The following is a 14,390-nucleotide window of genomic DNA, read 5'->3' on the forward strand; positions in this document are numbered from 1 at the left end:
GTACAAGATCTTTCCCCTAGAGGTAACCACCAACGGCCTGGCACTTTTTAATGCTGTTTCCTGCCCAGCCCAACCCAGCCTGGGAGTTAGCTGGGAGTTAGTTCTTTTCCCTGGGATTCCTCTGGCATTTGGTCTTCAGCCTCCATATTTTTGCTAGATATTGGGAAAAGAAGAAGGGAGAAAGGGGAGTTGCCCATAAGTAATAAGAGAAGTGTGTTTCTATATAGCCTATATAATCATATAAAGGTGTGTGTGTGTGTGTGTGTGTGTGTGTGTGTGTGTGTCTGTAAGAGGGGGCGGAGGTGACGAGTGTTGTTATGAGGAAGAGTGAGCATTGGAGAAGGATGGAGGGGCAGATGGATTGGCTCTCTTGCAACTAAAGCCATCCAGTGTTTGAACACTACCTGGAGTGAGTGCTGACTACTGGAGGTATTTTCACAGGATCTAGACCGTTATCTGCCAGGAGTGCCATGAAAGAGATTTTTGTTCTAGTTCTAGATGAGCTTAGACATCCCTTTGTGTTCCTGATTCTATTGCTCTCTTTGCCACTGCTGGGCCCAAGGGCAAGATCTTTAGAGGTTACTGACTTTAGGGGTTCCCTGCTTTCATGTGGCAGGGGTGGGGTGAATGTGGAAAGAGTCTAAACATCAGAACACAGACTTTCTGCACCCAGCCCAGCCATTCCAGAGACTTCCTGATGTCAGCAGTAGCTGAGAGGGGCTAGCACCGGAGGACAGGGAGATATAACTGTTAGGGCCAGATGTGGGCAGTTGTAGGGAGAGAAAAGCCTGAAAGTCATGGTCAGCCCTGAGGGGTTGGTTAGTGGGAATGACAGAATAAGGGGTGTAATTGTCCGTCCATTCCTGCCCATCTGATTAGATCTAGATGGGGTACTGCCTTGTATTCTGAGACCCAGTGGATCAGACACACCCCTGGGCATATGAAGGAGTGGAAGCCATATAAAAACCCTCTCCTGACTTGTTCCCAAGGCCAATCCAACATTCATACAAGCATTGAGGCTGAAGCCCACAGACTGCAGTGTCCAGTGGGTGGACCCAATGATCCCAGCCATTACTCCATAAGACTCTGAATTCTTAGCCAGGTGGTTGTGGTGCATGCCTTTAATCCCAGCACTTGGGAGACAGAGGCAGGTGGATCGCTGTGAGTTTGAGGCCACCTTGGTCTACAAAGCTACACAGAGAAACCCTGTCTCAAAAGAAAAAAAAAAAAAAAAAAAGACAATTCTTGAACAAAGCTTAGGAGGATCTTATGCAGGCTCTACTTTGGTGCCCTCCAGAGGGCTAATGTAGTAATGGCTTTTCTGCTCACACTTCTCCCTTCAGCACTGATTCTTTGGGACCTTCCTTTCTTTGTTCATCCTTCATCCATTCATCCTGCCTATATTTATCAAGTATCAATTGTGGGCAGAGTCTCAGTCACTGGCCATTCAGATGCCCACCATGAAGGACAGCTGATTCCCACAGTTCCACTCTGCTATCTTGGCAGTTGTTGAAGCTGACCCCTTGGAGGGCAAATATGTGGCAGTGCTGAAGGGGAGCCCAGGCTTCCTCAGTAGAGGAGCCATTAGAGGAATTGCCACTCACAACTCTGGCCACACTTTAGCAGCCAGAGGTGGGAGAGGTCTAGACAGCTCAAGACTCGGAAGCCAGCCCTGCATTGTCCAGTCTCAGCACCATGGAGCCTAACATCTCAGAAGGGAAAAGGGGGAACTTCAGGTGGCCAGCTCCTTAAATACCAGTCAAAGAGGGGTGGCTGTGGGAATTTGCCAGGTGTGGTACCCGAGTAGCGTCTGTGCACATGGCCCTCTGTTATTAATGAAGAATATCAATAAAATATGTGGTTTTCAACTGTATTTCCTTTGACTGTCTGGCTGGTGGCAGGACCACAGGAATGGCATATACCGGCGCTGATTTACAATGATTAAGAACACTTCTGGGAGCCGGAGAGATGGCTCAGTGATTAAGAGCACTGGCTGTTCTTCCAGAGGACCCAGGTTCAATTCCCAGAACCCACATGGCAGCTCACAACTGCCTATAACTCCAGTTTTAAGGGATCTGACACCTTCACACCAATGCACATAAAATAAACTCTAAAAAAAAAAAGAATACTTCTACTCCAGTGAGTAAGTAACTAAAGAAGATTATGCACTTCTGGTACCCTGTTCCTCCCTAGAGATCCCAGAACCAATGAACAATCTGGCACTGATCCAGGACTCGGATTCAACCTCCTCTCACTCCCCACATGCCTGTCTATTATGACTGGTCAGGGCCACGCAGTGTGGTGGTAGCATGACTCTCAGCCTTGGTGGGTAGTGGGTTTGTGGCACTGGGGGTCTGTGAGCCACAGTGACACTGAACGAAAGGTCTCATCTGAGGATTTTCCTCTCCCTTCTCCCCCTTGGTACAGAAAGGTGGATAGGAAAGAAGATGGGAGGCCGTCTGCTTCTTCATCTCAGTTAGCAGGCTAGCCTGAGGACAAGCCAGGGCCTCCTGATCTCTCAGGTTGCCAGCATTGGGGGCAGCCTGGAGGGTGCTGGAGTCTGCAGGGTGTGAGCCTCTGAAGCATCCTAAATATACACAGACCTGGACAAATGGTGCACCAAGGGAAAATGTTGACTCTGTGTGACCTGAAACAAATACACAGCCAGCAGGCCAAACCCTGATAGATAGACCAGGCAGCCCATTGTCAGCGTGTTCTAGAGATCATGGCCCTGTCCATACCATAGGCCAACACCAGACCTGCTCTTTTCAGCCATATAACCTTGATGCCTAGCAGGGGTGAAGCACTTAATCACTGCTCAAGCAATTACTACTGAGTGCTTGCTTCCCACCACTTACTCCCCAGATGTGCCCAGTGCCATGCTCTGCATACTGCAGGCTCAGCAAACTCTGATGCTGTGGAGTTTCTGGCTCTAGGAGAGGCTCTTGGGAATGCTCAGAGGTGGAGTGTATGTCCAGCTCTGGGGATGGGGGGTAGAGTTTCCATTTGTGCAGGCCTGGGTAGATGGGTGAGATCTGTGCAGCTTAAGAGGGAGAGGGCTTTTTAGGTAGAAGCGTGCCTGGAGCCTTGGAGTGCAGGGGCCATCACAGTGAGAAGGAATGAAAGCTGAGAGCCATCATATGAGCAGGAAAGACTTTGAACACCAAGCTGGGTATCTGTGATGAGTTTGAGGGACAATGGGGAGCCACTGACTTTCTGGAATGGCAGGATCAGTACTGGAGTGCACAGAAGAAAACAGTAGAGTCTTGGAGGACAGAGGGAGAAATTAAATTGATCCCACAATTTGGGTAGAGGCAGGGCTGTGGGCTGGGCAAGAGGAGCTGTGGGTCAGAGACTCTTCTCAGACACATGGTGTGATTAGAGGAGCCACAGAGAGAGGACCCAAGACGACCTGCTGGTTCAGACAGAGTGAATTGGGTGACTTCAAAGGACAGGTCGGCAGGGACACGGGGATGGGGAGGTCAGGATGCTGAGACTGGGCCACAGGAACACTCACCTTTATCAGTGACTTGTCAGCCCCTGATAACGCCACAATTAACTAGCCACTCTGCCACCGTGGTGGAAGAAGGAATTGGGGCGGGGTGGGGGGGAACATCTGCAGGTCACACATTGCAGCACAACTCTTGACCCCTAAATCTGGGTAAAGGCTATGTGCCTATTTCAGAAGGAAGCCATAAGTACTCTGGTTTTACAGGCAGAGTACTGCCCCTTTCCCCCAGTGCCTAAGTATGCGCCCCCCTCCAGACAGTGTGTAGTCTATGTGGTCAAACAAGGTATACGCACCTCCACTCAGGTCCAGGAGCACCCAAAACTCTGGGAAGAGAGCAACTTGTGTAACTTTGAATTTAATTTATGGCCCCTCTGCTTAGCAAGCTTGCCCTGAGCTCCCAGGAACTAAACTCCTTCTCTAGGGCCTCTACGGTCATTGCTGTTGTCTATGCATTTACCTGGCTCTCAAGTGTCCTGGCCTCTTTTTGTGCCTTGTGCCCTCCAAGTGGTACTGCTCTGCTCCCAGGTATACTAGGAATCTGTCCCCCATGTAGGGAAAAAAAAGGAAGAATAGATGGTTTGTGATTAAGAACACATACTGCTCTTTCAGAGGACCTGAGTTCAAGTCCCAGCACCCACATCAGGTGACTCACAACTACCTGCAACTCCAGCTCCATGGTGTCCCAATACCTCTGGCTTCTTCAGACACCTGCATTCATGTGCACAGATACAGAGACACACTGACACGCATATATGAACACACTCACTTTAGTGAGGAGGCAGGGCCTAGATCCCCTCCGTGGCCCTGTCAGCCTGCTGTGCGAGGCAGGAGGTGCCTGGAAACAGCTCCTCTCCTCCCACCCTCCACGCTCTCGTTGTACACAGTGCCGGCCCAGCTACTCATTCCTCAAACATTCACTGATGCTGACTCTGTGCCAGGCACGATGCCAAGAACCAGAAAAGCAAAGATGAATGAGACCTCTGGGAGCTCACGGGGAGGAAGACAAATTGCAGACGGTTGTGATTCAGCAGCAGGAGCAGGCTGATGGGAGGACAAGGCGCTACAGGAGCCTGGAGGACATCGCAGCACCCCTTCAAACGTGGGTGGGCTGGAAGGCTTCCCAGAGGAGGCAACGTGTAGATCGGGCAGGACACATCGGAGCACACCAGGCAGGCAAGCAGGGCTTGGGGGTGGGAATGGAGGAAGGATGTGTGTACAGAGAGGCTCCTGTGATTCCTGGGAATTGCAAGCCAGGGTTGGAAAATGATGGGGTGTAGGGATGTGTGTCCATCAACACAGTTAGGGATCCTATGCTTGGGCCATGTTCCCCAACACTCTGTCTCATCGGTTTGATAATTTTTTATGAGGCCATGCCTCACCTCAGCTCACAGTGTCCTTTGGGTGAGGAAGGTACCAACTGATGTCTAGTTGGTCCTCTATACTGGAGCCCATTTCTGAGGGAATCTGTCCAAGGCTGCTGATGAGTTTGGCTGCAAACATAAATCATCTCTTGACTCCCTGTGCCAAAAGAGGGGCTCATGGGAGCTTCTCACCACCCCTTAATAGCCTCAGCAAACAGGGTAGAAGGAAGCCTTCTTACCGCAATAACCTATGGGAAGACTAGACCTTCCTTGTAGCCATCATCTTATCCGGCCTGGCAAGGCATCCCTTGTGGCTTTCTATGCCCAATGACCTGGTGGCCCCTCACACTTCTTCCTTTAGTCTGAACATCTTTAGCCTACATATCTCCCACCCTGTCTGCATCTCGCTCCTCTAAAGGGCTTCACCTCACCTGGAACCATCTGCCTGAATTCCCATGGCTCTCTGTTGCTGTGATTGCTTCCTCCTGTGGGATTGTCTCCTGCCTGCACTACACACCCTTAGAGTCAGGGAAGGAGAAGGTTGGGTCCTTTGCCCCAACTCCATGCTGACATATATATCAGCATGGTTTTTCAAGACAGGGTTTCTCTGTGTAGCTTTGGAGCCTATCCTGGCACTCACTCTGGAGACCAGGCTGGCCTCAAACTCACAGAGATCTGCCTGCCTCTGCCTCCCTGAGATTAAAGGCATGGGCCACCAATGCCCGGCATGCTGATATATTTTTAATAGGATTAATAATGACTAGCATTGGCTGGGCATTCCCCCATCTGCCTGGCCCTTGTCATGCATATACTTTACCTTTGTTAGCATATTTATCCCCCCAGAGCAACCTTGTGGAGAGTCAACTCTGTTATAACCCTATTTTCCAAGTTTTTTTTTTAAAGGGGGAGGGGGAGGCTCAGAGAAGTTACTAATTTGCCCAAAGCCTCACAGCTATGTGTGGCAGAGTCTGGCTTTCATAGCCATGGAGCCTGCTCCTGTGTCTAGCCTTTCTCTCCAAGCACCAGTGTCTGCATTGTGAATTATTATAAACATTCAACAAATTCCCTGCTGAAAAGAACAAGGAGTCAAACTTTCCCTTGATAATTCTTGGGTTCACTCCTTCATTGTATGCACTGAACAGCTAGAAAGTAACAGGAATTAGCAGTGCAGAAGAGCTAGGCTCAGCCTCTGCCTGGAAGGGATGCTCATGATGCCTGATGACAGCCGGTGTGCGAGCCTCCCCAGCTTCCTGGGCCCTAGGATGACGCTTCTCTAGGGAAAGGTTTGAATGCCTTCTGGCTGCACCCCTACAGAGACCAAACGCGGTCAAAGGGCCATCATAATCCCAACTTGTGGAGATTTAGGTAGAGGAAGTATGGGCGCAGAAGTGGGGTAGAGGTGGCGGTCAGAGGGAGAAGAGCTCTCTACACAAGCTCATCTAGGAGGCTGGGAAAGAGACCTCCGCGGAACCTTGGCTGGCTGCTGGCATGGCTCACAAGCTAAATCCTTCAGGCTGAGGCCATTGAAGGTGCAAAGCTCTGGAGGAAGGGGCCAGCACCACCCCAAACCGGAACCCCAGCGAGGCAGGGAGAAGCTGGGCTTAGTACTTTGAGGCCTTCAGGACAAAAGCAGTCCCACGTGCAAAGTCTTAAGGCCCTTCTGTCCCCGAATGGCCCCTCTCTCGAGACACTACTTGTGACGCTTTACTCCTCACCATTAGTGTCTCCCGACAAAATATTTTCAAATTTGAGGCGGCATTTGCCTCTAAACCTATTGAAACGAGATGCCTCCTTAGGTAGGCAGCCAGCGGAGAGGTGAGGACGGTTTGGGCGGGCAGAGGAGGGTGGAATCCCAGGGGTGCACAGGGAAGGAGAACCCCCCCCCAGCAGGAGTCGTGGGAGGGGCGCTGCCTGAGGACATCTCCAGGATCTGCCGCGGGAAGAAGAGCCTCAAGACAGCTGGGCAGGGAGCAAAGGCAGAATTGAGCAATGACCTCACAGGTCCTCAACCAATGAGTCCACCCCTACACCTACCCCCCAAAGATCACCACACCGAATACCTGGTGATTCTGGGTCACTGGGATGACCCTCAAAGAGGCAAACATAAAGCATTTCGCCACAGCTGCTGCCCCGAACCCCTGCCTGTTGGTCCCGAGAGATCTGTGTGAGTTTAGAACCCCCCAAAGTCAAGCTTTGAGAAAGCTGAGTTTTAATCCTATCCATGCCTTGGATGTGCTGTGTGACCTGGGCCACTCTGCCCACTCAAAAACCTTCCACTTAGCATGTTGTGCTGTGGACAGTGGGTAAGATAGCAGGAGTCGAACCTAAGAGGAGAAGCAGTGGGGTGCGTATAATTTGAGAGCTGGAAAGACAGGAGATGAAATCATCTAAATTTGATTTTTGATGGATAGGAGCTGCAGAGGTCGCATGAGCAAGGGGAAGCTGTTCTTGCGTTTAGTCCAAGACTTGAGAGATTGCTCACAGTGTCCAGGCACAACCGAGCACGACGATGGAAGGGGAGGCCAGCCCTGGGCGGCGAGGCGCATCCACGGAGCCCGCCGAGGCTGAGAAATCCCTCGCCTGAGCAACATAATTAATCCACAACAGCAGGGGAGAGAGTGCGGCGGCTCTCAGAGAAAGGAGTTAATTAGCAGCGCGTTCTGGAGAGACAATTAAATTACAGGAGACAACAGTACGCTTGGAGGACCCCAGAGCCCCCTGTGCTCAGACCACCTAGCCACCAGCGGGCGCGCGCTGCAGTGCCCGGGTTTGCCGGAAGGGGGCGCCACCCGCCGCGCCTGAGGCCACAGCCTTCGGGGACCATCGCGTGAGACCCACTCCAGGCCCAGGGAGCTAGCTGGCCGGAGTTTACCTCGCCAAGCCACAAAGGGCTTTAGCCCGGAAAGGGCGCGCCCTGGGGTCCACGCTACCAATCTTGGGCTGACCCGAGACCCGTCTCTGCACTGGTCCCCGGCGCAGACAGCCTGTCCGGGAGGGCGGGGAGCCAGCAGCTTGGTCTGCACAGGGGCTGTGCTTCCGCGGGTCCCCCTTGCACGCTCTTCTTGGCTTGAGTCCTCGCTCTTCAGCCGGTAGCTTCCCTCCCTCTCTCACTGCCACGCGGTGGCTTTGTTACAATAGGGACCTTTCTTGCTCTCTCCTGGCCTCAGGGCTGGTGAGCACTTGGCTTAGGGAAGTTCACCCAATCATAACCACAGCCCTGTACAGTGTGATTATTAATTAGTCTTGTTCTGAAGAAGAAATCCGCGCTCAGAGAGGCTGAGGAAGTGGCCCAGAAAAGCACGCACGGTGAGTGAAGGTTGACGCCCACATTCCACTGGCCTCTGAGCCCTTCCCCAGCCTTACTTAGCCTGTTTATAGCCCGGACATCTAGCACAAAGCCTCCCATAGTTGCTAATTAAATAAGGACACCAGGAAGAATGGCAGTTTTGTTTCCTTGTTTGTCAAAGAAGCAAGAAGCGTTAAGTATGAGAGGGATGTGAAAATTACACGAGATGGTATGTATGTAAAATCCCTGGCAGGGCACTTGGACCACCAAAAGGTGGTGTCCCTGACCCTCGATAGCTCTGGGAACCCCTGGGGAATCTTATTAAAAACGCAGCAGGGCCTGCGACTCTGCATTTCTCTGATCCCCATGTCCCACTTGGTCTGCACACATTCGCAGTCAGCGCAGGAGTTTCAGATATTACTGATGGGTGTGGATCAGAAGGAGGTCCTCCCACCCAGAGAGTCTAATAAAAACAGGTCTGGGTGTGACCTGGTACGGATTTCTTTTCAAGAGGTCCCGGCAGGATACTGCTCTGCAGCCAAGCCTGGAGCTCAGTGGGTGTATCTGAGGGTGCAGTCATGAGCAGGGGTTTATCTCAGGTGTGAAGGACAAACTGTGCGGGAGACTTGGGGGCTGAGTCACTGAGGTGGGGCCAGCTGTGAGATGAAGGGTCCTAGCTAAGGTGGGGCTGACAACCACGGCCCTGACCCTTCTCTCCTGGCTTTGATTGGGGCTGGGACAGGCTGGGAAGCCGCAGAGCCGTTTGGCAGGTATTCTCCAGGATGTACCCTAGGAAGGGTTGTATTCAGGGTGTCTGGGCCGGCTGCCAGAGGCAGGCAGGGAGCTGGCCCATTTGCTGACTAACTCACTGTAAGTACAGAGCAGAGGCTGGTCTTGGCCTGAGGCCAGCCCAGGCAGCCCAGCCCTCGGTTTATTAACCTGCACAGCTCAGCTCACCTGTGGTGATCACTTATCGACCACTGCTATTGAGCGATCCCCACATGGGGTCACACTGAACTCCTTTACATTAGGCCCAACAATCTTTTAATGTTGATAGGAGCAACCCAACTAATGAAGAAACAGCCCCATTGGGGTTATGCACCTATCGAGGCTCCTACAGAGTGGGTGAAGGCTGGACACCACACCCCCTCCCACCATCATGCCTCCATGCATGCTCTTTCCTTGGTTATAAGGAAACTGTACAACTGTAGTCCAACTCTCAGGGGCTGATGCAGGAGGATTGGAGAGAGCTCGAGGCTAGCACGGGCTATAGAGAGAACTGCTGTCTCAAAAAAAAATAAAAGATTAGTGCCACTGAATTGCTCTTCCTGTAGAGGCACCAGCTGCCAAGCCTAAGGAGCCGAGTTTGATCTGTACCCACTTGGTGGAAGAAGAGAAGCAACTCCTAAAAGTTGCCACATTCACTGTGGCAGGCACACGCGCGCGCGCACACCCCCCCACACACACACTTTTTTAAATCAAAATTAAGTTGGGTGCAGTATCATATGCCTTTAATCCCTTCACTCAGGAGGCAGAGGCAGGCAGATCTCTGTGAGTTTGAGGCCAGCCTATCCTACATAGTGAGTTCCAAGCCAGGCAGGACTACATAGTGAGACTCTGTCTCAAGAAAAATCAAAATCAAAATTAAATAAAACCAGGCCAGGTGGTGGCACACTCCTCTAATCCCAGCACTCGGGAGGCAGAAGCGGGTAGATCTCTGTGAGTTTGGGGCCAGCCTGGTCTACAGAGCTACACAGAGAAACCCTGTGTCAAACAAATAAATAAATAATAAACAAACAAACAAATAAATAATAGAACCAAACGCTATTCCCCAGTATCTATTTGTCAGGGCTTCACCCTGTGCCTGAGTTTGCATCTCCACCTGTCTCCAGCCCCTCTCTCTAAGACTTACAGGATTTCTACAGTTCTAGTCTAAATTGCCTTGGACTCTAGGTACCACCTCACATCAGTCTTCCCCACAGGCTCCCAGCTCAGGTGTCAGGGCTCCAAGGATGGGTTAACAGTGCCTCACAAGTGTTTGGTGCTGTTGGAACAAGCAAGCCAGGGTGTGTGGGTGCCTTTGCTGGCAGCAGCGGAGGCCAGACAGGGCTGTTGTTGGGTAATGCAGGAGAGCATAGGGTCACCCAGCAGGGTAGTCTACCTGAGAACTCCCCCGGTGTTCCCTGGACCTGCATGGTGTGAGGGTGGCGAACTTATAACTAACCAATAGGTTGTGCCTGTTGCAGCCCTTCCCTGCCACTCTCAATTCAGTAGCTTGAGCTGAGGACTCTGGCCCCCATCACAGGGTGCCGCCCTGAGGTTACCAAGTGCTGATCTTTGAAATAAAAGAGGCAAGTGGCAGACATCACTTCTCTAGGCTTGGCACACCCAACTGTGGTGTCTAAGGCCTACTGAGACGAAAGCCAACAAAGGTGTAATAGTCACTGGCACCCTCCTCCCTTCCACTCATTATCCTGGTTAGTTTTTTTTTTTTTTTTTTTTTCCCCTTTGGTTTTTCGAGACAGGGTTTCTCTGTGTAGCTTTGGAGCCTATCCTGGCACTTGCTCTGGAGACCAGGCTGGCCTCCAACTCACAGACATCTGCCTGCCTCTGCCTCCTGAGTGCTGGGATTAAAGGCGTGTGCCACCAACGCCCGGTCCTGGTTAGTTTTTATTGCAAACTCGATACAAGCAATTGTCACTTGGGAAGAGGAAACCTCAACTGAAGAATTGTCTCCATCAGATTGGCCTGCACTCATGTATGTGAGGGATTAATGTAACAGGGCACAGTCCATTGCTAGTGGTGCCAGCCCTAGGAAGGTGGGCCTGGGTTATATAGGAAAGGTGGCTGAGCAAGCCAGTGGGGTCATTTCTCTACGGTTTCCATTTCCGTTCCTTCTTGAGTTCCTGCCCTGATTTCCCTCAATGATGGATTATGGCCCAGAAGTGGAAGCCACATAAACCTGTTCCTCACCTAAGTTGCTTTTGGTCATGGTGTTTATCACACCAACAGAAAGCAAACTAGAACAGTCATCATTTTCTACCATACAGCTAGGTCAGAGCCTGGAACACAAACCACACTGACAATTTAAGGAATCTGTTGCCCTGAAATGATAATGGCATTGCTTTGGTCAGGTAAGGTTGGGAAATCATTAAAACCTTCAGAAGTGAAAATGATCAAGATTTGAGAATATACTTTGTGTATGTGGATATGTTGTTTTATTTTGGGGTCTTTGAGGGATGGTGTGGTTGTTGATGTTGAGACAGGGTTGAATATAGCCCAGGTTGGCCTTGAACTCCTGGTTCTCTTGTCCCTACCTCCTAAGTACTGGGATTACAAGCATGTAGCACCACTCATGGTACTAACTCAGAACTTTTAACCTAGCCAAGCTTTCCCGGGGCCAGATGAGCTTCCCAGTAGAGAACACTTTATCTTTAGCAGTTGAGCTCAAACCCAGAGCCTTTCAAATGCTAGGCAAGTACTCTGCAGCCTAGCTGCATCCCCAGCTCTTGAGAATATGGGTCTTTGAGGAAGGAAAAATGAATGGATGAGGACCATATTTAAGGCTAATCAGCAATGTTAGTAACATGGGCATCACGGTACAGCTGAAGCCTGTAAAATGCAGCATGAGAAGAGTCACAAACCAGTACAAGGTTGGAATGCTTCTGCCTACACCTTGGCTTGATGAGTATCAAGTGTTGGGAAAGCCTTGGAAGAGGCTTCCTCCTTGGGCTACCTTGACCAAGTTGCCTGCTGAAGGGCAGGGGGCAATTGCTTGGGCCATGCCTCTGCTGTGTTGTCAGGCTGAGTACCCAAGGCTGTCGGTTGGCTGTCATGTCTGCTGCCCTTCCAGTTTGCTTAGGTGGATATTTGTGTGCATTCCCTCAAGAAGGAGAGGCCCAGAGGCCTGCTTAAAACCAGAGGGCAGCAGAATGAGACATGTAGAATGAAGCACTCACAGGAGGCTCCAAGGCCTGAAAGCCAGGCTTCCCTGAATGTTAAAGATGGCAGGGGCTCTGAGACTGATGTGTGTTTGTGTATGCCTTAAACAAGCCAGGGAATAACCTCAAAATATGGCACCCTAGGGACTCAAGAGATGGGTCAGAGTGCTTGCTCTACAAGCATGAGAACCGGAGTTCTCATGAATCCTAAGCACGAGTGTAAAGTCAGACATGACTGTTGGTACCTGTAACCCCGCACTGGGGAAGGAAACACAGGCAGATCTTACAGGCTTGCTCACCATCGGGCCTAACCAAACTGGTAAGGCCTGAACTAAGGCAACAAGACCAAGAGCAATGGAGGAATACTTTCAGTGTCTGCCTGCTCCAGCCTCTTCATGAGCATGCCTGTGTGCAACCAGTGCATGTACGCATGTACACATAGACAGACAGACAGACAGACAGACAGACAGACAGACAGACAGACAGACACACACACACACACACACACACACACACACACACACACACACAGAGCACTGTTGGATATTGATTAGAGGCTCTTAGCTGACAGCAGACACTGGGAGAGGCTTTGTTCCGTTATTCCTTTATCTGATGAAAGCCCAGACTTGTCAAGGATGTCCCTTCCCAAGGAGTCAGTAAGTTCATACTCTAGAAAGGGAGGCTGAGGAACATCACATTTTGTCAGAAGCTACATTCTTCTTAAACATTATTGCCCCTGGACTTGTCTGCGTCTTCCCTCTCCCCCATGCCCTTCGCAGACCGGCAGAGAGGTCTACGCCTAGCTAGGTCACCTACTGAGCCAGCTCTCTTCTGAGAGTCCCTGTCCATGAATGCAGTGTCCTTTCTCCTTGAAGTATGCTTTCAGTTCATTCCAACGAACCTTCAGGGGTCAGTGGGAAGCTCTCCTCTGGCCCTTCCAGGGTCAGTTCCTTCATTTTGGAAGAAGTGAAAGGGGACGGTCACTCTAACACAGCTCTCTGTGAAGACGTGGTTTGCTTCAGTAGGTCACAGCAGACCTCCATTTTTGAGGGCTCCTGAGTTTACACTATCACCCCCAAATGAAGGGTGTCAGGCCCTCCCATGGGCTTACCCAGTGGGCAAAGCTTACAGACTATTCCCAGAGAACAGAGGCCACAGCTCTGCTGTTACAAGGGCCTTTATCAGGATGAAGGAGCCTTCTTCCAAGGCCATGGCAGTTCTTGAGATTTAAAACTCTATAGGAAAATTAAAAGCATCTATTTTTTACTCTGAGTCTCTCGAGCCACTCCTGAAAACCTTGCAGAGAACACAAGCATCCACCCTGACTGAGGCCCTCAAAGAGCTAGCCTCAAAATCGCACTTTTTTTTTTTTTTTTAATTTCCCCCTCGCTTCCTACCAGCTTCCACCCACTCGCCGTGTTCACTTGGTATGCCATGGGTTTTTCTCACTTGCTTGCTCATCTCCAGCTGCTGAAATCTGCAGCAGGGATCATGCAGACTTTTTTTCAAGCCATTCTCTAATGTCTTGCATAACCAACCCTCAGAAATTCAGGGAAGCCACGTGTTCTAAGAATGAGGAGGGATTCTTAGAAGAGAAGCCAAAGTAGTCACATGTGGACCCACAGAATGCGTCCTTCCAGGAAGCCGGGCGGAATAACCATCCTGGGTTGCCGTTTGCTCTCTTGGGGTTAACTATAACTATAGGTTTTGGCAGGAGAGTCCTAATTACCCCCACGCAAGTGACAGCCCCTCTGAGACTGAATTCCATCACAGGGTTTACATACACCAAGGCTGCCTTGCTCGGCAATTTTAAGACTTTCGATAACGTTCTTCCACGCTGTGATCTCAGGGTGCTCCATCCTGTTGTCAACTAAAGTACCAGAGATAAAAGCTGTAAGGACCAGGACACAGAGGCGCTTCTTTCTCAGCCTGTATCCTGACTGTGCTGCGCCACTGCCACCAAAGAACAGACCTCTCATCTCATCTCTTTCCCAGCAGACAAAAGGTCCCCCGAAGGCAGGGACCAGGACACAGACCTCACAGAGTACCAGAGCATCCGTTGGCCCTAACTACTGACAGTGAAAATGTTCACTTGGCCCACAGCTCCTGACAATACGCAGAGAAACATCATCCCTGCTCTTGGAGAGAGAAACTGAAAAGGAAATAAAAAGCCAACTGACAGGCTCTAAGATTTTTTTTTGAAGTTACACCTTTCATCTCAGATGAAAGAAAGGACTGTTTTCAGATAACTGACCAGCAAAGAACATGATGTGATTTGATCCCCAAATGCC

This window comes from Cricetulus griseus, chromosome 5 (assembly GCF_003668045.3).
Source record: "Cricetulus griseus strain 17A/GY chromosome 5, alternate assembly CriGri-PICRH-1.0, whole genome shotgun sequence".
Classification (NCBI taxonomy): Eukaryota; Metazoa; Chordata; class Mammalia; order Rodentia; family Cricetidae; genus Cricetulus; species Cricetulus griseus.